The sequence below is a fragment of the Hyla sarda genome, unplaced genomic scaffold (genome assembly GCF_029499605.1).
Source record: "Hyla sarda isolate aHylSar1 unplaced genomic scaffold, aHylSar1.hap1 scaffold_175, whole genome shotgun sequence".
In the NCBI taxonomy this organism is placed as follows: domain Eukaryota; kingdom Metazoa; phylum Chordata; class Amphibia; order Anura; family Hylidae; genus Hyla; species Hyla sarda.
The window spans coordinates 60,439-85,481 of record NW_026608393.1 but is presented as its reverse complement, the minus strand read 5'-3'; the positions used below and the strand labels follow the sequence as shown (position 1 = coordinate 85,481).

General features: G+C 46.0%; 10 non-coding genes across 10 annotated transcripts; all 10 read right to left on the bottom strand.

The window, feature by feature from the left end:
• Positions 1–790: 790 nt before the first annotated feature.
• LOC130313196 (U2 spliceosomal RNA) lies at positions 791–981 on the bottom strand. The gene has a single exon (XR_008861192.1). It is a non-coding gene; the product is annotated as a U2 spliceosomal RNA (small nuclear RNA).
• A 2,076-nt stretch (positions 982–3,057) lies between these two features.
• LOC130313140 (U2 spliceosomal RNA) lies at positions 3,058–3,250 on the bottom strand. Its single transcript, XR_008861156.1, has one exon. It is a non-coding gene; the product is annotated as a U2 spliceosomal RNA (small nuclear RNA).
• A 2,105-nt stretch (positions 3,251–5,355) lies between these two features.
• LOC130313195 (U2 spliceosomal RNA) lies at positions 5,356–5,546 on the bottom strand. The gene has a single exon (XR_008861191.1). It is a non-coding gene; the product is annotated as a U2 spliceosomal RNA (small nuclear RNA).
• A 2,099-nt stretch (positions 5,547–7,645) lies between these two features.
• On the bottom strand, positions 7,646–7,836 carry LOC130313194 (U2 spliceosomal RNA). The gene has a single exon (XR_008861190.1). It is a non-coding gene; the product is annotated as a U2 spliceosomal RNA (small nuclear RNA).
• Positions 7,837–9,925: 2,089 nt separating this feature from the next.
• Positions 9,926–10,116, bottom strand: LOC130313134 (U2 spliceosomal RNA). The gene has a single exon (XR_008861151.1). It is a non-coding gene; the product is annotated as a U2 spliceosomal RNA (small nuclear RNA).
• Positions 10,117–12,210: 2,094 nt separating this feature from the next.
• Positions 12,211–12,403, bottom strand: LOC130313157 (U2 spliceosomal RNA). Its single transcript, XR_008861167.1, has one exon. It is a non-coding gene; the product is annotated as a U2 spliceosomal RNA (small nuclear RNA).
• Positions 12,404–16,057: 3,654 nt separating this feature from the next.
• Positions 16,058–16,248, bottom strand: LOC130313192 (U2 spliceosomal RNA). Its single transcript, XR_008861189.1, has one exon. It is a non-coding gene; the product is annotated as a U2 spliceosomal RNA (small nuclear RNA).
• A 2,094-nt stretch (positions 16,249–18,342) lies between these two features.
• On the bottom strand, positions 18,343–18,533 carry LOC130313191 (U2 spliceosomal RNA). The gene has a single exon (XR_008861188.1). It is a non-coding gene; the product is annotated as a U2 spliceosomal RNA (small nuclear RNA).
• A 2,096-nt stretch (positions 18,534–20,629) lies between these two features.
• LOC130313190 (U2 spliceosomal RNA) lies at positions 20,630–20,820 on the bottom strand. The gene has a single exon (XR_008861187.1). It is a non-coding gene; the product is annotated as a U2 spliceosomal RNA (small nuclear RNA).
• Positions 20,821–22,915: 2,095 nt separating this feature from the next.
• Positions 22,916–23,106, bottom strand: LOC130313189 (U2 spliceosomal RNA). The gene has a single exon (XR_008861186.1). It is a non-coding gene; the product is annotated as a U2 spliceosomal RNA (small nuclear RNA).
• Between the last annotated feature and the right edge of the window lie 1,937 nt (positions 23,107–25,043).

The window sequence follows — 25,043 nt, the reverse complement described above, 5'->3', positions numbered from 1 at the left end:
GGCTGAAAGTAGGCCAGAATGTCAGTCCATGTTGGAGCAGGTTTAGATACAGTCTAAAGCATAGATCTCAAAGTCTGTGCACAGAATTTAGCAAGGGCCTCGCACCTTCTGATGCATCAGGTAGGTGCACAATAGCATAGCCTAACCCTCTGTACTTTGGTCTATATTGATGCGGGACATAGACAGCCAGCTGATGACCAATCCATTAGTGCAATGGATGGCTGGAAGCATTTGTCTTTGCCTTTGCAATACCACAGAAGCAATGCATGGTCAATGTACAGCAATGACACACCTGTGTGAACAGCCAGGAGACCCCCCCCCCCCCCCATGTTATGTTACATAGTTACATAGTTAGTACGGTCGAAAAAAGACATATGTCCATCACGTTCAACCAGGGAATTAAGGGGTAGGGGTGTGGCGCGATATTGGGGAAGGGATGAGATTTTATATTTCTTCATAAGCATTAATCTTATTTTGTCAATTAGGAACATTCAGCACCCACCCGCTATCAAGGCAGCTGCCTATCATGTCATGCCCTACCTGCACAGGTGTGCTGGCTACTCAAATGATCCAATTAAGGAGGCCATTTAGTCAGCAGCAGCAGAAGTCCTGTGCCTGGACGCTCCAACAGGGGCCAGACACAAGCAGAAGCAGAAGCAGCAGAAGCAGCAGCAGCACCACCTTTTGTTTTTTGGCTGCAGCAGCAGCAAGGCCCACAGGGCTGGCTAGCTGGCTAGCCAGCAAGCAGGTAGCAATGAAAGTAGGAATCTTTCTTTTTAACCCTGTAAGGGGGTGGTGCACTGTACCCGAAGATACTGCCATATCGGGTCAATGCATAGGGCGACGGAAGCAAGCTTCGAAATCGGCCCCCGTTCTCAAAAATCCATTTAATATATGGTCCCCAGATAGGGGACGTATCAGATATTAAACTGATAAGAACAGATACTACACTTGATCTTAGCCAAAAGGCCGAGAAGCGATAACCGTGAAAGGGGCGGGCCCAACAAGGTCCCCTTCATGGGCACTATCACTGCTTGCTGTCAGGGAGGCTGCCAGACAATTTTCCATGCACACTCTGGGCTGGGGGGCAGTCAACCACCAGTACACACAGCAGAACCTAAACCCATACCATTATTGCTAAGCAGCAAGACAGGGGCCCATTGCACTCCCACGGGGCCTTTTTAAATGCAATCCATAACCCGGATTTGCCAGGAACCCTTCTTACTCCTCCTACTTGCATGTGACACTGGGCTTAGGATCTGCATAGGAAACACACACACAAGCACACACCTACCTTTGTTGCCTGCAGATGCCTCCTTGGCTGTCCCCAAACGGTATCAAACCAACACCCACGGGAAGCTGTAAGCATAGAGGACATGCCTGCACCCCATTGGACTTACCTGTGTGGGTTAAATCCGGGTTATTTGACAACCTATGGCGGTGATGGTTCTGCTCAGGCAGAGCAGTGCTGATGCTCCTCATAAAGCTGTCGCTGCTGTGAAGGTTCTAGGTGACATCACAAATCCCTTTGGTTACATACACAACAAAGCTGGGTTGTTGTTGTTTACACTCTGCAAGGCCTGTGGAAGTGAGTGACATCATAGCACTGTAGTTCTGAGGGTTCAAGATGGATGCAACAATCTCCTGTTGCTTCTATGAAGGCCGTAATAGACGACATCACCAAACAGCTCCATAGTCACATACACAGCAAAGGAGAGATGTTGTTTACACCTAGTGATGTCAGTGGTATTGAGTGACATCACAGCACAGTGCTAAGGCTCCTGGGCCTGGACACAGCAGCGGCTGCAATATCTCAACGGAGAATACGTTTATATCTATGTGTGTGTGTGCGCATATATATATATATATATATATATATATATATATATATATATATATTTCTCCGCCGAAATCACTTTTAAACCCATTTCCACCTTTTTTTCCCTTCTCTTCCTCTTACTTTTTTTTCACGTTTTTTTACGTTTTTCTCCTTTTCGCCTCTTTTCTGGGCGTATTATTCTTCTTTTTCTTCTTTTTTTTCGTCTAATGCATACCCCATCAGTGCAGCAATGCTTATTCAATACCGCCAGCAGATGGAGACACTGGGGGATAATTTTCTAAGGATTTATACTGATTTTTCCTGTCTGAATTTGTCGCACAGAAAGTTGCAGGCCAAATATGTGTGACATTTCTGCGACTTTAGCTTCTAGAGCATTTTTACAACATTATACATAGGTGCTGAATACATAAAAAGCGACTGTTCAGCGACAGACAAGTCGCATCGGCTGAAAGTAGGCCAGAATGTCAGTCCATGTTGGAGCAGGTTTAGATACAGTCTAAAGCATAGATCTCAAAGTCTGTGCACAGAATTTAGCAAGGGCCTCGCACCTTCTGATGCATCAGGTAGGTGCACAATAGCATAGCCTAACCCTCTGTACTTTGGTCTATATAGCAGCTGATGACCAATCCATTAGTGCAATGGATGGCTGGAAGCATTTGTCTTTGCCTTTGCAATACCACAGAAGCAATGCATGGTCAATGTACAGCAATGACACACCTGTGTGAACAGCCAGGAGACCCCCCCCCCCCCCCATGTTATGTTACATAGTTACATAGTTAGTACGGTCGAAAAAAGACATATGTCCATCACGTTCAACCAGGGGAATTAAGGGGTAGGGTGTGTGGCGCGATATTGGGGAAGGGATGAGATTTTATATTTCTTCATAAGCATTAATCTTATTTTGTCAATTAGGAACATTCAGCACCCCACCGCTATCAAGGCAGCTGCCTATCATGTCATGCCCTACCTGCACAGGTGTGCTGGCTACTCAAATGATCCAATTAAGGAGGCCATTTAGTCAGCAGCAGCAGAAGTCCTGTGCCTGGACGCTCCAACAGGGGCCAGACACAAGCAGAAGCAGAAGCAGCAGAAGCAGCAGCAGCACCACCTTTTGTTTTTTGGCTGCAGCAGCAGCAAGGCCCACAGGGCTGGCTAGCTGGCTAGCCAGCAAGCAGGTAGCAATGAAAGTAGGAATCTTTCTTTTTAACCCTGTAAGGGGGTGGTGCACTGTACCCGAAGATACTGCCCATATCGGGTCAATGCATAGGGCGACGGAAGCAAGCTTCGAAATCGGCCCCCGTTCTCAAAAATCCATTTAATATATGGTCCCCAGATTAGGGGACGTATCAGATATTAAACTGATAAGAACAGATACTACACTTGATCTTAGCCAAAAGGCCGAGAAGCGATAACCGTGAAAGGGGCGGGCCCAACAAGGTCCCCTTCATGGGCACTATCACTGCTTGCTGTCAGGGAGGCTGCCAGACAATTTTCCATGCACACTCTGGGCTGGGGGGGCAGTCAACCACCAGTACACACAGCAGAACCTAAACCCATACCATTATTGCTAAGCAGCAAGACAGGGGCCCATTGCACTCCCACGGGGGCCTTTTTAAATGCAATCCATAACCCGGATTTGCCAGGAACCCTTCTTACTCCTCCTACTTGCATGTGACACTGGGCTTAGGATCTGCATAGGAAACACACACACAAGCACACACTACCTTTGTTGCCTGCAGATGCCTCCTTGGCTGTCCCCAAACGGTATCAAACCAACACCCACGGGAAGCTGTAAGCATAGAGGACATGCCTGCACCCCATTGGACTTACCTGTGTGGGTTAAATCCGGGTTATTTGACAACCTATGGCGGTGATGGTTCTGCTCAGGCAGAGCAGTGCTGATGCTCCTCATAAAGCTGTCGCTGCTGTGAAGGTTCTAGGTGACATCACAAATCCCTTTTGGTTACATACACAACAAAGCTGGGTTGTTGTTGTTTACACTCTGCAAGGCCTGTGGAAGTTGAGTGACATCATAGCACTGTAGTTCTGAGGGTTCAAGATGGATGCAACAATCTCCTGTTGCTTCTATGAAGGCCGTAATAGACGACATCACCAAACAGCTCCATAGTCACATACACAGCAAAGGAGAGATGTTGTTTACACCTAGTGATGTCAGTGGTATTGAGTGACATCACAGCACAGTGCTAAGGCTCCTGGGCCTGGACACAGCAGCGGCTGCAATATCTCAACGGAGAATACGTTTATATCTATGTGTGTGTGTGCGCATATATATATATATATATATATATATATATATATATATATATATATATATTTCTCAGCCGAAATCACTTTTAAACCATTTCCACCTTTTTTTCCCTTCTCTTCCTCTTACTTTTTTTTCACGTTTTTTTACGTTTTTCTCCTTTTCGCCTCTTTTTTTCTTTTGGGCGTATTATTCTTCTTTTTTCTTCTTTTTTTTCGTCTAATGCATACCCCATCAGTGCAGCAATGCTTATTCAATACCGCCAGCAGATGGAGACACTGGGGGATAATTTTCTAAGGATTTATACTGATTTTTCCTGTCTGAATTTGTCGCACAGAAAGTTGCAGGCCAAATATGTGTGACATTTCTGCGACTTTAGCTTCTAGAGCATTTTTACAACATTATACATAGGTGCTGAATACATAAAAAGCGACTGTTCAGCGACAGACAAGTCGCATCGGCTGAAAGTAGGCCAGAATGTCAGTCCATGTTGGAGCAGGTTTAGATACAGTCTAAAGCATAGATCTCAAAGTCTGTGCACAGAATTTAGCAAGGGCCTCGCACCTTCTGATGCATCAGGTAGGTGCACAATAGCATAGCCTAACCCTCTGTACTTTGGTCTATATTGATGCGGGACATAGACAGCCAGCTGATGACCAATCCATTAGTGCAATGGATGGCTGGAAGCATTTGTCTTTGCCTTTGCAATACCACAGAAGCAATGCATGGTCAATGTACAGCAATGACACACCTGTGTGAACAGCCAGGAGACCCCCCCCCCCCCCCATGTTATGTTACATAGTTACATAGTTAGTACGGTCGAAAAAAGACATATGTCCATCACGTTCAACCAGGGAATTAAGGGGTAGGGGTGTGGCGCGATATTGGGGAAGGGATGAGATTTTATATTTCTTCATAAGCATTAATCTTATTTTGTCAATTAGGAACATTCAGCACCCACCCGCTATCAAGGCAGCTGCCTATCATGTCATGCCCTACCTGCACAGGTGTGCTGGCTACTCAAATGATCCAATTAAGGAGGCCATTTAGTCAGCAGCAGCAGAAGTCCTGTGCCTGGACGCTCCAACAGGGGCCAGACACAAGCAGAAGCAGAAGCAGCAGAAGCAGCAGCAGCACCACCTTTTGTTTTTTGGCTGCAGCAGCAGCAAGGCCCACAGGGCTGGCTAGCTGGCTAGCCAGCAAGCAGGTAGCAATGAAAGTAGGAATCTTTCTTTTTAACCCTGTAAGGGGGTGGTGCACTGTACCCGAAGATACTGCCATATCGGGTCAATGCATAGGGCGACGGAAGCAAGCTTCGAAATCGGCCCCCGTTCTCAAAAATCCATTTAATATATGGTCCCCAGATAGGGGACGTATCAGATATTAAACTGATAAGAACAGATACTACACTTGATCTTAGCCAAAAGGCCGAGAAGCGATAACCGTGAAAGGGGCGGGCCCAACAAGGTCCCCTTCATGGGCACTATCACTGCTTGCTGTCAGGGAGGCTGCCAGACAATTTTCCATGCACACTCTGGGCTGGGGGGCAGTCAACCACCAGTACACACAGCAGAACCTAAACCCATACCATTATTGCTAAGCAGCAAGACAGGGGCCCATTGCACTCCCACGGGGCCTTTTTAAATGCAATCCATAACCCGGATTTGCCAGGAACCCTTCTTACTCCTCCTACTTGCATGTGACACTGGGCTTAGGATCTGCATAGGAAACACACACACAAGCACACACCTACCTTTGTTGCCTGCAGATGCCTCCTTGGCTGTCCCCAAACGGTATCAAACCAACAACCACGGGAAGCTGTAAGCATAGAGGACATGCCTGCACCCCATTGGACTTACCTGTGTGGGTTAAATCCGGGTTATTTGACAACCTATGGCGGTGATGGTTCTGCTCAGGCAGAGCAGTGCTGATGCTCCTCATAAAGCTGTCGCTGCTGTGAAGGTTCTAGGTGACATCACAAATCCCTTTGGTTACATACACAACAAAGCTGGGTTGTTGTTGTTTACACTCTGCAAGGCCTGTGGAAGTGAGTGACATCATAGCACTGTAGTTCTGAGGGTTCAAGATGGATGCAACAATCTCCTGTTGCTTCTATGAAGGCCGTAATAGACGACATCACCAAACAGCTCCATAGTCACATACACAGCAAAGGAGAGATGTTGTTTACACCTAGTGATGTCAGTGGTATTGAGTGACATCACAGCACAGTGCTAAGGCTCCTGGGCCTGGACACAGCAGCGGCTGCAATATCTCAACGGAGAATACGTTTATATCTATGTGTGTGTGTGCGCATATATATATATATATATATATATATATATATATATATATATATTCTCCGCCGAAATCACTTTTAAACCCATTTCCACCTTTTTTTCCCTTCTCTTCCTCTTACTTTTTTTTCACGTTTTTTTACGTTTTTCTCCTTTTCGCCTCTTTTCTGGGCGTATTATTCTTCTTTTTCTTCTTTTTTTTCGTCTAATGCATACCCCATCAGTGCAGCAATGCTTATTCAATACCGCCAGCAGATGGAGACACTGGGGGATAATTTTCTAAGGATTTATACTGATTTTTCCTGTCTGAATTTGTCGCACAGAAAGTTGCAGGCCAAATATGTGTGACATTTCTGCGACTTTAGCTTCTAGAGCATTTTTACAACATTATACATAGGTGCTGAATACATAAAAAGCGACTGTTCAGCGACAGACAAGTCGCATCGGCTGAAAGTAGGCCAGAATGTCAGTCCATGTTGGAGCAGGTTTAGATACAGTCTAAAGCATAGATCTCAAAGTCTGTGCACAGAATTTAGCAAGGGCCTCGCACCTTCTGATGCATCAGGTAGGTGCACTATAGCATAGCCTAACCCTCTGTACTTTGGTCTATATTGATGCGGGACATAGACAGCCAGCTGATGACCAATCCATTAGTGCAATGGATGGCTGGAAGCATTTGTCTTTGCCTTTGCAATACCACAGAAGCAATGCATGGTCAATGTACAGCAATGACACACCTGTGTGAACAGCCAGGAGACCCCCCCCCCCCCCCCATGTTATGTTACATAGTTACATAGTTAGTACGGTCGAAAAAAGACATATGTCCATCACGTTCAACCAGGGAATTAAGGGGTAGGGGTGTGGCGCGATATTGGGGAAGGGATGAGATTTTATATTTCTTCATAAGCATTAATCTTATTTTGTCAATTAGGAACATTCAGCACCCACCCGCTATCAAGGCAGCTGCCTATCATGTCATGCCCTACCTGCACAGGTGTGCTGGCTACTCAAATGATCCAATTAAGGAGGCCATTTAGTCAGCAGCAGCAGAAGTCCTGTGCCTGGACGCTCCAACAGGGGCCAGACACAAGCAGAAGCAGAAGCAGCAGAAGCAGCAGAAGCAGCAGCAGCACCACCTTTTGTTTTTTGGCTGCAGCAGCAGCAAGGCCCACAGGGCTGGCTAGCTGGCTAGCCAGCAAGCAGGTAGCAATGAAAGTAGGAATCTTTCTTTTTAACCCTGTAAGGGGGTGGTGCACTGTACCCGAAGATACTGCCATATCGGGTCAATGCATAGGGCGACGGAAGCAAGCTTCGAAATCGGCCCCCGTTCTCAAAAATCCATTTAATATATGGTCCCCAGATAGGGGACGTATCAGATATTAAACTGATAAGAACAGATACTACACTTGATCTTAGCCAAAAGGCCGAGAAGCGATAACCGTGAAAGGGGCGGGCCCAACAAGGTCCCCTTCATGGGCACTATCACTGCTTGCTGTCAGGGAGGCTGCCAGACAATTTTCCATGCACACTCTGGGCTGGGGGGCAGTCAACCACCAGTACACACAGCAGAACCTAAACCCATACCATTATTGCTAAGCAGCAAGACAGGGGCCCATTGCACTCCCACGGGGCCTTTTTAAATGCAATCCATAACCCGGATTTGCCAGGAACCCTTCTTACTCCTCCTACTTGCATGTGACACTGGGCTTAGGATCTGCATAGGAAACACACACACAAGCACACACCTACCTTTGTTGCCTGCAGATGCCTCCTTGGCTGTCCCCAAACGGTATCAAACCAACACCCACGGGAAGCTGTAAGCATAGAGGACATGCCTGCACCCCATTGGACTTACCTGTGTGGGTTAAATCCGGGTTATTTGACAACCTATGGCGGTGATGGTTCTGCTCAGGCAGAGCAGTGCTGATGCTCCTCATAAAGCTGTCGCTGCTGTGAAGGTTCTAGGTGACATCACAAATCCCTTTGGTTACATACACAACAAAGCTGGGTTGTTGTTGTTTACACTCTGCAAGGCCTGTGGAAGTGAGTGACATCATAGCACTGTAGTTCTGAGGGTTCAAGATGGATGCAACAATCTCCTGTTGCTTCTATGAAGGCCGTAATAGACGACATCACCAAACAGCTCCATAGTCACATACACAGCAAAGGAGAGATGTTGTTTACACCTAGTGATGTCAGTGGTATTGAGTGACATCACAGCACAGTGCTAAGGCTCCTGGGCCTGGACACAGCAGCGGCTGCAATATCTCAACGGAGAATACGTTTATATCTATGTGTGTGTGTGCGCATATATATATATATATATATATATATATATATATATATATATATTTCTCCGCCGAAATCACTTTTAAACCCATTTCCACCTTTTTTTCCCTTCTCTTCCTCTTACTTTTTTTTCACGTTTTTTTACGTTTTTCTCCTTTTCGCCTCTTTTCTGGGCGTATTATTCTTCTTTTTCTTCTTTTTTTTCGTCTAATGCATACCCCATCAGTGCAGCAATGCTTATTCAATACCGCCAGCAGATGGAGACACTGGGGGATAATTTTCTAAGGATTTATACTGATTTTTCCTGTCTGAATTTGTCGCACAGAAAGTTGCAGGCCAAATATGTGTGACATTTCTGCGACTTTAGCTTCTAGAGCATTTTTACAACATTATACATAGGTGCTGAATACATAAAAAGCGACTGTTCAGCGACAGACAAGTCGCATCGGCTGAAAGTAGGCCAGAATGTCAGTCCATGTTGGAGCAGGTTTAGATACAGTCTAAAGCATAGATCTCAAAGTCTGTGCACAGAATTTAGCAAGGGCCTCGCACCTTCTGATGCATCAGGTAGGTGCACAATAGCATAGCCTAACCCTCTGTACTTTGGTCTATATTGATGCGGGACATAGACAGCCAGCTGATGACCAATCCATTAGTGCAATGGATGGCTGGAAGCATTTGTCTTTGCCTTTGCAATACCACAGAAGCAATGCATGGTCAATGTACAGCAATGACACACCTGTGTGAACAGCCAGGAGACCCCCCCCCCCCCCATGTTATGTTACATAGTTACATAGTTAGTACGGTCGAAAAAAGACATATGTCCATCACGTTCAACCAGGGAATTAAGGGGTAGGGGTGTGGCGCGATATTGGGGAAGGGATGAGATTTTATATTTCTTCATAAGCATTAATCTTATTTTGTCAATTAGGAACATTCAGCACCCACCCGCTATCAAGGCAGCTGCCTATCATGTCATGCCCTACCTGCACAGGTGTGCTGGCTACTCAAATGATCCAATTAAGGAGGCCATTTAGTCAGCAGCAGCAGAAGTCCTGTGCCTGGACGCTCCAACAGGGGCCAGACACAAGCAGAAGCAGAAGCAGCAGAAGCAGCAGCAGCACCACCTTTTGTTTTTTGGCTGCAGCAGCAGCAAGGCCCACAGGGCTGGCTAGCTGGCTAGCCAGCAAGCAGGTAGCAATGAAAGTAGGAATCTTTCTTTTTAACCCTGTAAGGGGGTGGTGCACTGTACCCGAAGATACTGCCATATCGGGTCAATGCATAGGGCGACGGAAGCAAGCTTCGAAATCGGCCCCCGTTCTCAAAAATCCATTTAATATATGGTCCCCAGATAGGGGACGTATCAGATATTAAACTGATAAGAATAGATACTACACTTGATCTTAGCCAAAAGGCCGAGAAGCGATAACCGTGAAAGGGGCGGGCCCAACAAGGTCCCCTTCATGGGCACTATCACTGCTTGCTGTCAGGGAGGCTGCCAGACAATTTTCCATGCACACTCTGGGCTGGGGGGCAGTCAACCACCAGTACACACAGCAGAACCTAAACCCATACCATTATTGCTAAGCAGCAAGACAGGGGCCCATTGCACTCCCACGGGGCCTTTTTAAATGCAATCCATAACCCGGATTTGCCAGGAACCCTTCTTACTCCTCCTACTTGCATGTGACACTGGGCTTAGGATCTGCATAGGAAACACACACACAAGCACACACCTACCTTTGTTGCCTGCAGATGCCTCCTTGGCTGTCCCCAAACGGTATCAAACCAACACCCACGGGAAGCTGTAAGCATAGAGGACATGCCTGCACCCCATTGGACTTACCTGTGTGGGTTAAATCCGGGTTATTTGACAACCTATGGCGGTGATGGTTCTGCTCAGGCAGAGCAGTGCTGATGCTCCTCATAAAGCTGTCGCTGCTGTGAAGGTTCTAGGTGACATCACAAATCCCTTTGGTTACATACACAACAAAGCTGGGTTGTTGTTGTTTACACTCTGCAAGGCCTGTGGAAGTGAGTGACATCATAGCACTGTAGTTCTGAGGGTTCAAGATGGATGCAACAATCTCCTGTTGCTTCTATGAAGGCCGTAATAGACGACATCACCAAACAGCTCCATAGTCACATACACAGCAAAGGAGAGATGTTGTTTACACCTAGTGATGTCAGTGGTATTGAGTGACATCACAGCACAGTGCTAAGGCTCCTGGGCCTGGACACAGCAGCGGCTGCAATATCTCAACGGAGAATACGTTTATATCTATGTGTGTGTGTGCGCATATATATATATATATATATATATATATATATATATATATATATATATATTATCCGCCGAAATCACTTTTAAACCCATTTCCACCTTTTTTTCCCTTCTCTTCCTCTTACTTTTTTTTCACGTTTTTTTACGTTTTTCTCCTTTTCGCCTCTTTTCTGGGCGTATTATTCTTCTTTTTCTTCTTTTTTTTCGTCTAATGCATACCCCATCAGTGCAGCAATGCTTATTCAATACCGCCAGCAGATGGAGACACTGGGGGATAATTTTCTAAGGATTTATACTGATTTTTCCTGTCTGAATTTGTCGCACAGAAAGTTGCAGGCCAAATATGTGTGACATTTCTGCGACTTTAGCTTCTAGAGCATTTTTACAACATTATACATAGGTGCTGAATACATAAAAAGCGACTGTTCAGCGACAGACAAGTCGCATCGGCTGAAAGTAGGCCAGAATGTCAGTCCATGTTGGAGCAGGTTTAGATACAGTCTAAAGCATAGATCTCAAAGTCTGTGCACAGAATTTAGCAAGGGCCTCGCACCTTCTGATGCATCAGGTAGGTGCACAATAGCATAGCCTAACCCTCTGTACTTTGGTCTATATTGATGCGGGACATAGACAGCCAGCTGATGACCAATCCATTAGTGCAATGGATGGCTGGAAGCATTTGTCTTTGCCTTTGCAATACCACAGAAGCAATGCATGGTCAATGTACAGCAATGACACACCTGTGTGAACAGCCAGGAGACCCCCCCCCCCCCCATGTTATGTTACATAGTTACATAGTTAGTACGGTCGAAAAAAGACATATGTCCATCACGTTCAACCAGGGAATTAAGGGGTAGGGGTGTGGCGCGATATTGGGGAAGGGATGAGATTTTATATTTCTTCATAAGCATTAATCTTATTTTGTCAATTAGGAACATTCAGCACCCACCCGCTATCAAGGCAGCTGCCTATCATGTCATGCCCTACCTGCACAGGTGTGCTGGCTACTCAAATGATCCAATTAAGGAGGCCATTTAGTCAGCAGCAGCAGAAGTCCTGTGCCTGGACGCTCCAACAGGGGCCAGACACAAGCAGAAGCAGAAGCAGCAGAAGCAGCAGCAGCACCACCTTTTGTTTTTTGGCTGCAGCAGCAGCAAGGCCCACAGGGCTGGCTAGCTGGCTAGCCAGCAAGCAGGTAGCAATGAAAGTAGGAATCTTTCTTTTTAACCCTGTAAGGGGGTGGTGCACTGTACCCGAAGATACTGCCATATCGGGTCAATGCATAGGGCGACGGAAGCAAGCTTCGAAATCGGCCCCCGTTCTCAAAAATCCATTTAATATATGGTCCCCAGATAGGGGACGTATCAGATATTAAACTGATAAGAACAGATTTTTTTTTTTAAGTTAGCCCTCAGAACTCACTCAGAGTTCCAAGATCTTATTTGGAACTCAATTTTGTGTTCATCATCAGGTAACATGTTTTTATTTCTTTTCTTAAACACTAATGAAACAAAATAGAACATTTAAAAACAAAATAAGAAACAACATAAAATAGCAAAACCAAACATTACTTTCTAATTAAACAAAACCAAATTAGAAGGTCATCCCCTTCCTCCATGCAAACACCATTAGAAAGTCTATCAGTCCTCGACTGATATTGCCATTTGCTATATCTTTCTTAACTTGAGACGCCAACCAGCCTGGAATTTTATACGTTTCAACAAAACGGTTCATGTCTGCCTTGAAAGAAAAATAGACTTTATCCCGAGCTTCTTCCTCCCGGTTCTTCAAGCCTATCTTTAGATCCATCATATCTTTGTCAAACGTTTTTCTTTCTGCTTCCGACAAATTTTCCAACAAACCACCAAGCACACCAAAATACTGCACTGGCACATAACCTTCCTCCTCTCTCTTCTTCTTCTGCTCTGTAGGTCTTCTAGTTGGAACCTGCTCCACTTCTGGTTCTTTCACTTCAGCTGGTTCCTCTCTGCTTCTTTTTACAGCTTCCTTTTCCTCTGAATTTTTCTCAGACTTTTTCTTAGGACACGAGCCAAGCAGATGGCCCTCCTCACCACACAGATGGCATTTCCTTTTCTTTTGACAATTTTCCACCTCGTGACCCTCCTCTTGACACTTGAAACACCACAAAAACGTGCAATCCTCCTTTCTGTGACCGTACTGTTTACATTTGCGGCAAAAATCTTGCATGCCAGAAAAATACAGATCCCCGTTCACAGAACCAATTTTAAACCGTCCTGGGGGGATCACTAACTTGCCATCTGCCATTTTAAATTTCACATGGAACCTCCACTTGGTGGTCCATAGTCCATATTGATTAAATACCTTGCCTTTAGGCAGAACACTGTCACAGAATCGAGACAAAAAGGTAACGATATCCTCCTCCGAAGTATATGGGCTATACATCCTTATAGTCACCAATCGTTCTCTACGTGGGAAATGTGGAACTATCTCCACCCCTTCCAAAACCGGACATACCTTCTTTTGCTGCAATATGTTCCAAAATGACTCATAGTCCTCTTCAGAAGCCAGCACCACGTCGTAGTATCCACTTCTGGGAAACTCAAGCATGGATAGGATTTGCTCCCTCTTGACTTCCAGCAACTTAAACAGCACTTCTTCCACGACAAAGACAAGGCCTCTTTCCTTCTTCCGGACATCGAGCAGGGAAATACGAACTCCATTCCGTAGTCTCGCAAAAGGCGGCACGCCTTCCGAAGAAAAACCGCAATCTTCCTCCATGTCCATGATGTCCAGACACCTCCCCCACCGAAGTAGGTAGGTGGGGATCGCCTCCCGTTGTCTGGGGACTAAGCCGGCTCCCTGATAGCAGCAGGGGGGTGAAGTCCCTCCGTTAAGAAGGACGATCCCCCCAGGCAAAGGAGCCGGGTACCCCAGACACCCTCTGGCCAGACCAAGTGAGCAGAACTACACTTGATCTTAGCCAAAAGGCCGAGAAGCGATAACCGTGAAAGGGGCGGGCCCAACAAGGTCCCCTTCATGGGCACTATCACTGCTTGCTGTCAGGGAGGCTGCCAGACAATTTTCCATGCACACTCTGGGCTGGGGGGCAGTCAACCACCAGTACACACAGCAGAACCTAAACCCATACCATTATTGCTAAGCAGCAAGACAGGGGCCCATTGCACTCCCACGGGGCCTTTTTAAATGCAATCCATAACCCGGATTTGCCAGGAACCCTTCTTACTCCTCCTACTTGCATGTGACACTGGGCTTAGGATCTGCATAGGAAACACACACACAAGCACACACCTACCTTTGTTGCCTGCAGATGCCTCCTTGGCTGTCCCCAAACGGTATCAAACCAACACCCACGGGAAGCTGTAAGCATAGAGGACATGCCTGCACCCCATTGGACTTACCTGTGTGGGTTAAATCCGGGTTATTTGACAACCTATGGCGGTGATGGTTCTGCTCAGGCAGAGCAGTGCTGATGCTCCTCATAAAGCTGTCGCTGCTGTGAAGGTTCTAGGTGACATCACAAATCCCTTTGGTTACATACACAACAAAGCTGGGTTGTTGTTGTTTACACTCTGCAAGGCCTGTGGAAGTGAGTGACATCATAGCACTGTAGTTCTGAGGGTTCAAGATGGATGCAACAATCTCCTGTTGCTTCTATGAAGGCCGTAATAGACGACATCACCAAACAGCTCCATAGTCACATACACAGCAAAGGAGAGATGTTGTTTACACCTAGTGATGTCAGTGGTATTGAGTGACATCACAGCACAGTGCTAAGGCTCCTGGGCCTGGACACAGCAGCGGCTGCAATATCTCAACGGAGAATACGTTTATATCTATGTGTGTGTGTGCGCATATATATATATATATATATATATATATATATATATATATATATATTTCTCCGCCGAAATCACTTTTAAACCCATTTCCACCTTTTTTTCCCTTCTCTTCCTCTTACTTTTTTTTCACGTTTTTTTACGTTTTTCTCCTTTTCGCCTCTTTTCTGGGCGTATTATTCTTCTTTTTCTTCTTTTTTTTCGTCTAATGCATACCCCATCAGTGCAGCAATGCTTATTCAATACCGCCAGCAGATGGAGACACTGGGGGATAATTTTCTAAGGATTTATACTGATTTTTCCTGTCTGAATTTGTCGCACAGAAAGTTGCAGGCCAAATATGTGTGACATTTCTGCGACTTTAGCTTCTAGAGCATTTTTACAACATTATACATAGGTGCTGAATACATAAAAAGCGACTGTTCAGCGACAGACAAGTCGCATCGGCTGAAAGTAGGCCAGAATGTCAGTCCATGTTGGAGCAGGTTTAGATACAGTCTAAAGCATAGATCTCAAAGTCTGTGCACAGAATTTAGCAAGGGCCTCGCACCTTCTGATGCATCAGGTAGGTGCACAATAGCATAGCCTAACCCTCTGTACTTTGGTCTATATTGATGCGGGACATAGACAGCCAGCTGATGACCAATCCATTAGTGCAATGGATGGCTGGAAGCATTTGTCTTTGCCTTTGCAATACCACAGAAGCAATGCATGGTCAATGTACAGCAATGACACACCTGTGTGAACAGCCAGGAGACCCCCCCCCCCCCCCCCCATGTTATGTTACATAGTTACATAGTTAGTACGGTCGAAAAAAGACATATGTGTCCATCACGTTCAACCAGGGAATTAAGGGGTAGGGGTGTGGCGCGATATTGGGGAAGGGATGAGATTTTATATTTCTTCATAAGCATTAATCTTATTTTGTCAATTAGGAACATTCAGCACCCACCCGCTATCAAGGCAGCTGCCTATCATGTCATGCCCTACCTGCACAGGTGTGCTGGCTACTCAAATGATCCAATTAAGGAGGCCATTTAGTCAGCAGCAGCAGAAGTCCTGTGCCTGGACGCTCCAACAGGGGCCAGACACAAGCAGAAGCAGAAGCAGCAGAAGCAGCAGCAGCAGCACACCACCTTTTGTTTTTTGGCTGCAGCAGCAGCAAGGCCCACAGGGCTGGCTAGCTGGCTAGCCAGCAAGCAGGTAGCAATGAAAGTAGGAATCTTTCTTTTTAACCCTGTAAGGGGGTGGTGCACTGTACCCGAAGATACTGCCATATCGGGTCAATGCATAGGGCGACGGAAGCAAGCTTCGAAATCGGCCCCCGTTCTCAAAAATCCATTTAATATATGGTCCCCAGATAGGGGACGTATCAGATATTAAACTGATAAGAACAGATACTACACTTGATCTTAGCCAAAAGGCCGAGAAGCGATAACCGTGAAAGGGGCGGGCCCAACAAGGTCCCCTTCATGGGCACTATCACTGCTTGCTGTCAGGGAGGCTGCCAGACAATTTTCCATGCACACTCTGGGCTGGGGGGCAGTCAACCACCAGTACACACAGCAGAACCTAAACCCATACCATTATTGCTAAGCAGCAAGACAGGGGCCCATTGCACTCCCACGGGGCCTTTTTAAATGCAATCCATAACCCGGATTTGCCAGGAACCCTTCTTACTCCTCCTACTTGCATGTGACACTGGGCTTAGGATCTGCATAGGAAACACACACACAAGCACACACCTACCTTTGTTGCCTGCAGATGCCTCCTTGGCTGTCCCCAAACGGTATCAAACCAACACCCACGGGAAGCTGTAAGCATAGAGGACATGCCTGCACCCCATTGGACTTACCTGTGTGGGTTAAATCCGGGTTATTTGACAACCTATGGCGGTGATGGTTCTGCTCAGGCAGAGCAGTGCTGATGCTCCTCATAAAGCTGTCGCTGCTGTGAAGGTTCTAGGTGACATCACAAATCCCTTTGGTTACATACACAACAAAGCTGGGTTGTTGTTGTTTACACTCTGCAAGGCCTGTGGAAGTGAGTGACATCATAGCACTGTAGTTCTGAGGGTTCAAGATGGATGCAACAATCTCCTGTTGCTTCTATGAAGGCCGTAATAGACGACATCACCAAACAGCTCCATAGTCACATACACAGCAAAGGAGAGATGTTGTTTACACCTAGTGATGTCAGTGGTATTGAGTGACATCACAGCACAGTGCTAAGGCTCCTGGGCCTGGACACAGCAGCGGCTGCAATATCTCAACGGAGAATACGTTTATATCTATGTGTGTGTGTGCGCATATATATATATATATATATATATATATATATATATATATATATATTCTCCGCCGAAATCACTTTTAAACCCATTTCCACCTTTTTTTCCCTTCTCTTCCTCTTACTTTTTTTTCACGTTTTTTTACGTTTTTCTCCTTTTCGCCTCTTTTCTGGGCGTATTATTCTTCTTTTTCTTCTTTTTTTTCGTCTAATGCATACCCCATCAGTGCAGCAATGCTTATTCAATACCGCCAGCAGATGGAGACACTGGGGGATAATTTTCTAAGGATTTATACTGATTTTTCCTGTCTGAATTTGTCGCACAGAAAGTTGCAGGCCAAATATGTGTGACATTTCTGCGACTTTAGCTTCTAGAGCATTTTTACAACATTATACATAGGTGCTGAATACATAAAAAGCGACTGTTCAGCGACAGACAAGTCGCATCGGCTGAAAGTAGGCCAGAATGTCAGTCCATGTTGGAGCAGGTTTAGATACAGTCTAAAGCATAGATCTCAAAGTCTGTGCACAGAATTTAGCAAGGGCCTCGCACCTTCTGATGCATCAGGTAGGTGCACAATAGCATAGCCTAACCCTCTGTACTTTGGTCTATATTGATGCGGGACATAGACAGCCAGCTGATGACCAATCCATTAGTGCAATGGATGGCTGGAAGCATTTGTCTTTGCCTTTGCAATACCACAGAAGCAATGCATGGTCAATGTACAGCAATGACACACCTGTGTGAACAGCCAGGAGACCCCCCCCCCCCCCCCCCATGTTATGTTACATAGTTACATAGTTAGTACGGTCGAAAAAAGACATATGTCCATCACGTTCAACCAGGGAATTAAGGGGTAGGGGTGTGGCGCGATATTGGGGAAGGGATGAGATTTTATATTTCTTCATAAGCATTAATCTTATTTTGTCAATTAGGAACATTCAGCACCCACCCGCTATCAAGGCAGCTGCCTATCATGTCATGCCCTACCTGCACAGGTGTGCTGGCTACTCAAATGATCCAATTAAGGAGGCCATTTAGTCAGCAGCAGCAGAAGTCCTGTGCCTGGACGCTCCAACAGGGGCCAGACACAAGCAGAAGCAGAAGCAGCAGAAGCAGCAGCAGCACCACCTTTTGTTTTTTGGCTGCAGCAGCAGCAAGGCCCACAGGGCTGGCTAGCTGGCTAGCCAGCAAGCAGGTAGCAATGAAAGTAGGAATCTTTCTTTTTAACCCTGTAAGGGGGTGGTGCACTGTACCCGAAGATACTGCCATATCGGGTCAATGCATAGGGCGACGGAAGCAAGCTTCGAAATCGGCCCCCGTTCTCAAAAATCCATTTAATATATGGTCCCCAGATAGGGGACGTATCAGATATTAAACTGATAAGAACAGATACTACACTTGATCTTAGCCAAAAGGCCGAGAAGCGATAACCGTGAAAGGGGCGGGCCCAACAAGGTCCCCTTCATGGGCACTATCACTGCTTGCTGTCAGGGAGGCTGCCAGACAATTTTCCATGCACACTCTGGGCTGGGGGGCAGTCAACCACCAGTACACACAGCAGAACCTAAACCCATACCATTATTGCTAAGCAGCAAGACAGGGGCCCATTGCACTCCCACGGGGCCTTTTTAAATGCAATCCATAACCCGGATTTGCCAGGAACCCTTCTTACTCCTCCTACTTGCATGTGACACTGGGCTTAGGATCTGCATAGGAAACACACACACAAGCACACACCTACCTTTGTTGCCTGCAGATGCCTCCTTGGCTGTCCCCAAACGGTATCAAACCAACACCCACGGGAAGCTGTAAGCATAGAGGACATGCCTGCACCCCATTGGACTTACCTGTGTGGGTTAAATCCGGGTTATTTGACAACCTATGGCGGTGATGGTTCTGCTCAGGCAGAGCAGTGCTGATGCTCCTCATAAAGCTGTCGCTGCTGTGAAGGTTCTAGGTGACATCACAAATCCCTTTGGTTACATACACAACAAAGCTGGGTTGTTGTTGTTTACACTCTGCAAGGCCTGTGGAAGTGAGTGACATCATAGCACTGTAGTTCTGAGGGTTCAAGATGGATGCAACAATCTCCTGTTGCTTCTATGAAGGCCGTAATAGACGACATCACCAAACAGCTCCATAGTCACATACACAGCAAAGGAGAGATGTTGTTTACACCTAGTGATGTCAGTGGTATTGAGTGACATCACAGCACAGTGCTAAGGCTCCTGGGCCTGGACACAGCAGCGGCTGCAATATCTCAACGGAGAATACGTTTATATCTATGTGTGTGTGTGCGCATATATATATATATATATATATATATATATATATATATATATATATATTCTCCGCCGAAATCACTTTTAAACCCATTTCCACCTTTTTTTCCCTTCTCTTCCTCTTACTTTTTTTTCACGTTTTTTTACGTTTTTCTCCTTTTCGCCTCTTTTCTGGGCGTATTATTCTTCTTTTTCTTCTTTTTTTTCGTCTAATGCATACCCCATCAGTGCAGCAATGCTTATTCAATACCGCCAGCAGATGGAGACACTGGGGGATAATTTTCTAAGGATTTATACTGATTTTTCCTGTCTGAATTTGTCGCACAGAAAGTTGCAGGCCAAATATGTGTGACATTTCTGCGACTTTAGCTTCTAGAGCATTTTTACAACATTATACATAGGTGCTGAATACATAAAAAGCGACTGTTCAGCGACAGACAAGTCGCATCGGCTGAAAGTAGGCCAGAATGTCAGTCCATGTTGGAGCAGGTTTAGATACAGTCTAAAGCATAGATCTCAAAGTCTGTGCACAGAATTTAGCAAGGGCCTCGCACCTTCTGATGCATCAGGTAGGTGCACAATAGCATAGCCTAACCCTCTGTACTTTGGTCTATATTGATGCGGGACATAGACAGCCAGCTGATGACCAATCCATTAGTGCAATGGATGGCTGGAAGCATTTGTCTTTGCCTTTGCAATACCACAGAAGCAATGCATGGTCAATGTACAGCAATGACACACCTGTGTGAACAGCCAGGAGACCCCCCCCCCCCCCCCCCATGTTATGTTACATAGTTACATAGTTAGTACGGTCGAAAAAAGACATATGTCCATCACGTTCAACCAGGGAATTAAGGGGTAGGGGTGTGGCGCGATATTGGGGAAGGGATGAGATTTTATATTTCTTCATAAGCATTAATCTTATTTTGTCAATTAGGAACATTCAGCACCCACCCGCTATCAAGGCAGCTGCCTATCATGTCATGCCCTACCTGCACAGGTGTGCTGGCTACTCAAATGATCCAATTAAGGAGGCCATTTAGTCAGCAGCAGCAGAAGTCCTGTGCCTGGACGCTCCAACAGGGGCCAGACACAAGCAGAAGCAGAAGCAGCAGAAGCAGCAGCAGCACCACCTTTTGTTTTTTGGCTGCAGCAGCAGCAAGGCCCACAGGGCTGGCTAGCTGGCTAGCCAGCAAGCAGGTAGCAATGAAAGTAGGAATCTTTCTTTTTAACCCTGTAAGGGGGTGGTGCACTGTACCCGAAGATACTGCCATATCGGGTCAATGCATAGGGCGACGGAAGCAAGCTTCGAAATCGGCCCCCGTTCTCAAAAATCCATTTAATATATGGTCCCCAGATAGGGGACGTATCAGATATTAAACTGATAAGAACAGATACTACACTTGATCTTAGCCAAAAGGCCGAGAAGCGATAACCGTGAAAGGGGCGGGCCCAACAAGGTCCCCTTCATGGGCACTATCACTGCTTGCTGTCAGGGAGGCTGCCAGACAATTTTCCATGCACACTCTGGGCTGGGGGGCAGTCAACCACCAGTACACACAGCAGAACCTAAACCCATACCATTATTGCTAAGCAGCAAGACAGGGGCCCATTGCACTCCCACGGGGCCTTTTTAAATGCAATCCATAACCCGGATTTGCCAGGAACCCTTCTTACTCCTCCTACTTGCATGTGACACTGGGCTTAGGATCTGCATAGGAAACACACACACAAGCACACACCTACCTTTGTTGCCTGCAGATGCCTCCTTGGCTGTCCCCAAACGGTATCAAACCAACACCCACGGGAAGCTGTAAGCATAGAGGACATGCCTGCACCCCATTGGACTTACCTGTGTGGGTTAAATCCGGGTTATTTGACAACCTATGGCGGTGATGGTTCTGCTCAGGCAGAGCAGTGCTGATGCTCCTCATAAAGCTGTCGCTGCTGTGAAGGTTCTAGGTGACATCACAAATCCCTTTGGTTACATACACAACAAAGCTGGGTTGTTGTTGTTTACACTCTGCAAGGCCTGTGGAAGTGAGTGACATCATAGCACTGTAGTTCTGAGGGTTCAAGATGGATGCAACAATCTCCTGTTGCTTCTATGAAGGCCGTAATAGACGACATCACCAAACAGCTCCATAGTCACATACACAGCAAAGGAGAGATGTTGTTTACACCTAGTGATGTCAGTGGTATTGAGTGACATCACAGCACAGTGCTAAGGCTCCTGGGCCTGGACACAGCAGCGGCTGCAATATCTCAACGGAGAATACGTTTATATCTATGTGTGTGTGTGCGCATATATATATATATATATATATATATATATATATATATATATATATATATTTCTCCGCCGAAATCACTTTTAAACCCATTTCCACCTTTTTTTCCCTTCTCTTCCTCTTACTTTTTTTTCACGTTTTTTTACGTTTTTCTCCTTTTCGCCTCTTTTCTGGGCGTATTATTCTTCTTTTTCTTCTTTTTTTTCGTCTAATGCATACCCCATCAGTGCAGCAATGCTTATTCAATACCGCCAGCAGATGGAGACACTGGGGGATAATTTTCTAAGGATTTATACTGATTTTTCCTGTCTGAATTTGTCGCACAGAAAGTTGCAGGCCAAATATGTGTGACATTTCTGCGACTTTAGCTTCTAGAGCATTTTTACAACATTATACATAGGTGCTGAATACATAAAAAGCGACTGTTCAGCGACAGACAAGTCGCATCGGCTGAAAGTAGGCCAGAATGTCAGTCCATGTTGGAGCAGGTTTAGATACAGTCTAAAGCATAGATCTCAAAGTCTGTGCACAGAATTTAGCAAGGGCCTCGCACCTTCTGATGCATCAGGTAGGTGCACAATAGCATAGCCTAACCCTCTGTACTTTGGTCTATATTGATGCGGGACATAGACAGCCAGCTGATGACCAATCCATTAGTGCAATGGATGGCTGGAAGCATTTGTCTTTGCCTTTGCAATACCACAGAAGCAATGCATGGTCAATGTACAGCAATGACACACCTGTGTGAACAGCCAGGAGACCCCCCCCCCCCCCCCCATGTTATGTTACATAGTTACATAGTTAGTACGGTCGAAAAAAGACATATGTCCATCACGTTCAACCAGGGAATTAAGGGGTAGGGGTGTGGCGCGATATTGGGGAAGGGATGAGATTTTATATTTCTTCATAAGCATTAATCTTATTTTGTCAATTAGGAACATTCAGCACCCACCCGCTATCAAGGCAGCTGCCTATCATGTCATGCCCTACCTGCACAGGTGTGCTGGCTACTCAAATGATCCAATTAAGGAGGCCATTTAGTCAGCAGCAGCAGAAGTCCTGTGCCTGAACGCTCCAACAGGGGCCAGACACAAGCAGAAGCAGAAGCAGCAGAAGCAGCAGCACCACCTTTTGTTTTTTGGCTGCAGCAGCAGCAAGGCCCACAGGGCTGGCTAGCTGGCTAGCCAGCAAGCAGGTAGCAATGAAAGTAGGAATCTTTCTTTTTAACCCTGTAAGGGGGTGGTGCACTGTACCCGAAGATACTGCCATATCGGGTCAATGCATAGGGCGACGGAAGCAAGCTTCGAAATCGGCCCCCGTTCTCAAAAATCCATTTAATATATGGTCCCCAGATAGGGGACGTATCAGATATTAAACTGATAAGAACAGATACTACACTTGATCTTAGCCAAAAGGCCGAGAAGCGATAACCGTGAAAGGGGCGGGCCCAACAAGGTCCCCTTCATGGGCACTATCACTGCTTGCTGTCAGGGAGGCTGCCAGACAATTTTCCATGCACACTCTGGGCTGGGGGGCAGTCAACCACCAGTACACACAGCAGAACCTAAACCCATACCATTATTGCTAAGCAGCAAGACAGGGGCCCATTGCACTCCCACGGGGCCTTTTTAAATGCAATCCATAACCCGGATTTGCCAGGAACCCTTCTTACTCCTCCTACTTGCATGTGACACTGGGCTTAGGATCTGCATAGGAAACACACACACAAGCACACACCTACCTTTGTTGCCTGCAGATGCCTCCTTGGCTGTCCCCAAACGGTATCAAACCAACACCCACGGGAAGCTGTAAGCATAGAGGACATGCCTGCACCCCATTGGACTTACCTGTGTGGGTTAAATCCGGGTTATTTGACAACCTATGGCGGTGATGGTTCTGCTCAGGCAGAGCAGTGCTGATGCTCCTCATAAAGCTGTCGCTGCTGTGAAGGTTCTAGGTGACATCACAAATCCCTTTGGTTACATACACAACAAAGCTGGGTTGTTGTTGTTTACACTCTGCAAGGCCTGTGGAAGTGAGTGACATCATAGCACTGTAGTTCTGAGGGTTCAAGATGGATGCAACAATCTCCTGTTGCTTCTATGAAGGCCGTAATAGACGACATCACCAAACAGCTCCATAGTCACATACACAGCAAAGGAGAGATGTTGTTTACACCTAGTGATGTCAGTGGTATTGAGTGACATCACAGCACAGTGCTAAGGCTCCTGGGCCTGGACACAGCAGCGGCTGCAATATCTCAACGGAGAATACGTTTATATCTATGTGTGTGTGTGCGCATATATATATATATATATATATATATATATATATATATATATATTTCTCCGCCGAAATCACTTTTAAACCCATTTCCACCTTTTTTTCCCTTCTCTTCCTCTTACTTTTTTTTCACGTTTTTTTACGTTTTTCTCCTTTTCGCCTCTTTTCTGGGCGTATTATTCTTCTTTTTCTTCTTTTTTTTCGTCTAATGCATACCCCATCAGTGCAGCAATGCTTATTCAATACCGCCAGCAGATGGAGACACTGGGGGATAATTTTCTAAGGATTTATACTGATTTTTCCTGTCTGAATTTGTCGCACAGAAAGTTGCAGGCCAAATATGTGTGACATTTCTGCGACTTTAGCTTCTAGAGCATTTTTACAACATTATACATAGGTGCTGAATACATAAAAAGCGACTGTTCAGCGACAGACAAGTCGCATCGGCTGAAAGTAGGCCAGAATGTCAGTCCATGTTGGAGCAGGTTTAGATACAGTCTAAAGCATAGATCTCAAAGTCTGTGCACAGAATTTAGCAAGGGCCTCGCACCTTCTGATGCATCAGGTAGGTGCACAATAGCATAGCCTAACCCTCTGTACTTTGGTCTATATTGATGCGGGACATAGACAGCCAGCTGATGACCAATCCATTAGTGCAATGGATGGCTGGAAGCATTTGTCTTTGCCTTTGCAATACCACAGAAGCAATGCATGGTCAATGTACAGCAATGACACACCTGTGTGAACAGCCAGGAGACCCCCCCCCCCCCCCCCCCCCATGTTATGTTACATAGTTACATAGTTAGTACGGTCGAAAAAAGACATATGTCCATCACGTTCAACCAGGGAATTAAGGGGTAGGGGTGTGGCGCGATATTGGGGAAGGGATGAGATTTTATATTTCTTCATAAGCATTAATCTTATTTTGTCAATTAGGAACATTCAGCACCCACCCGCTATCAAGGCAGCTGCCTATCATGTCATGCCCTACCTGCACAGGTGTGCTGGCTACTCAAATGATCCAATTAAGGAGGCCATTTAGTCAGCAGCAGCAGAAGTCCTGTGCCTGGACGCTCCAACAG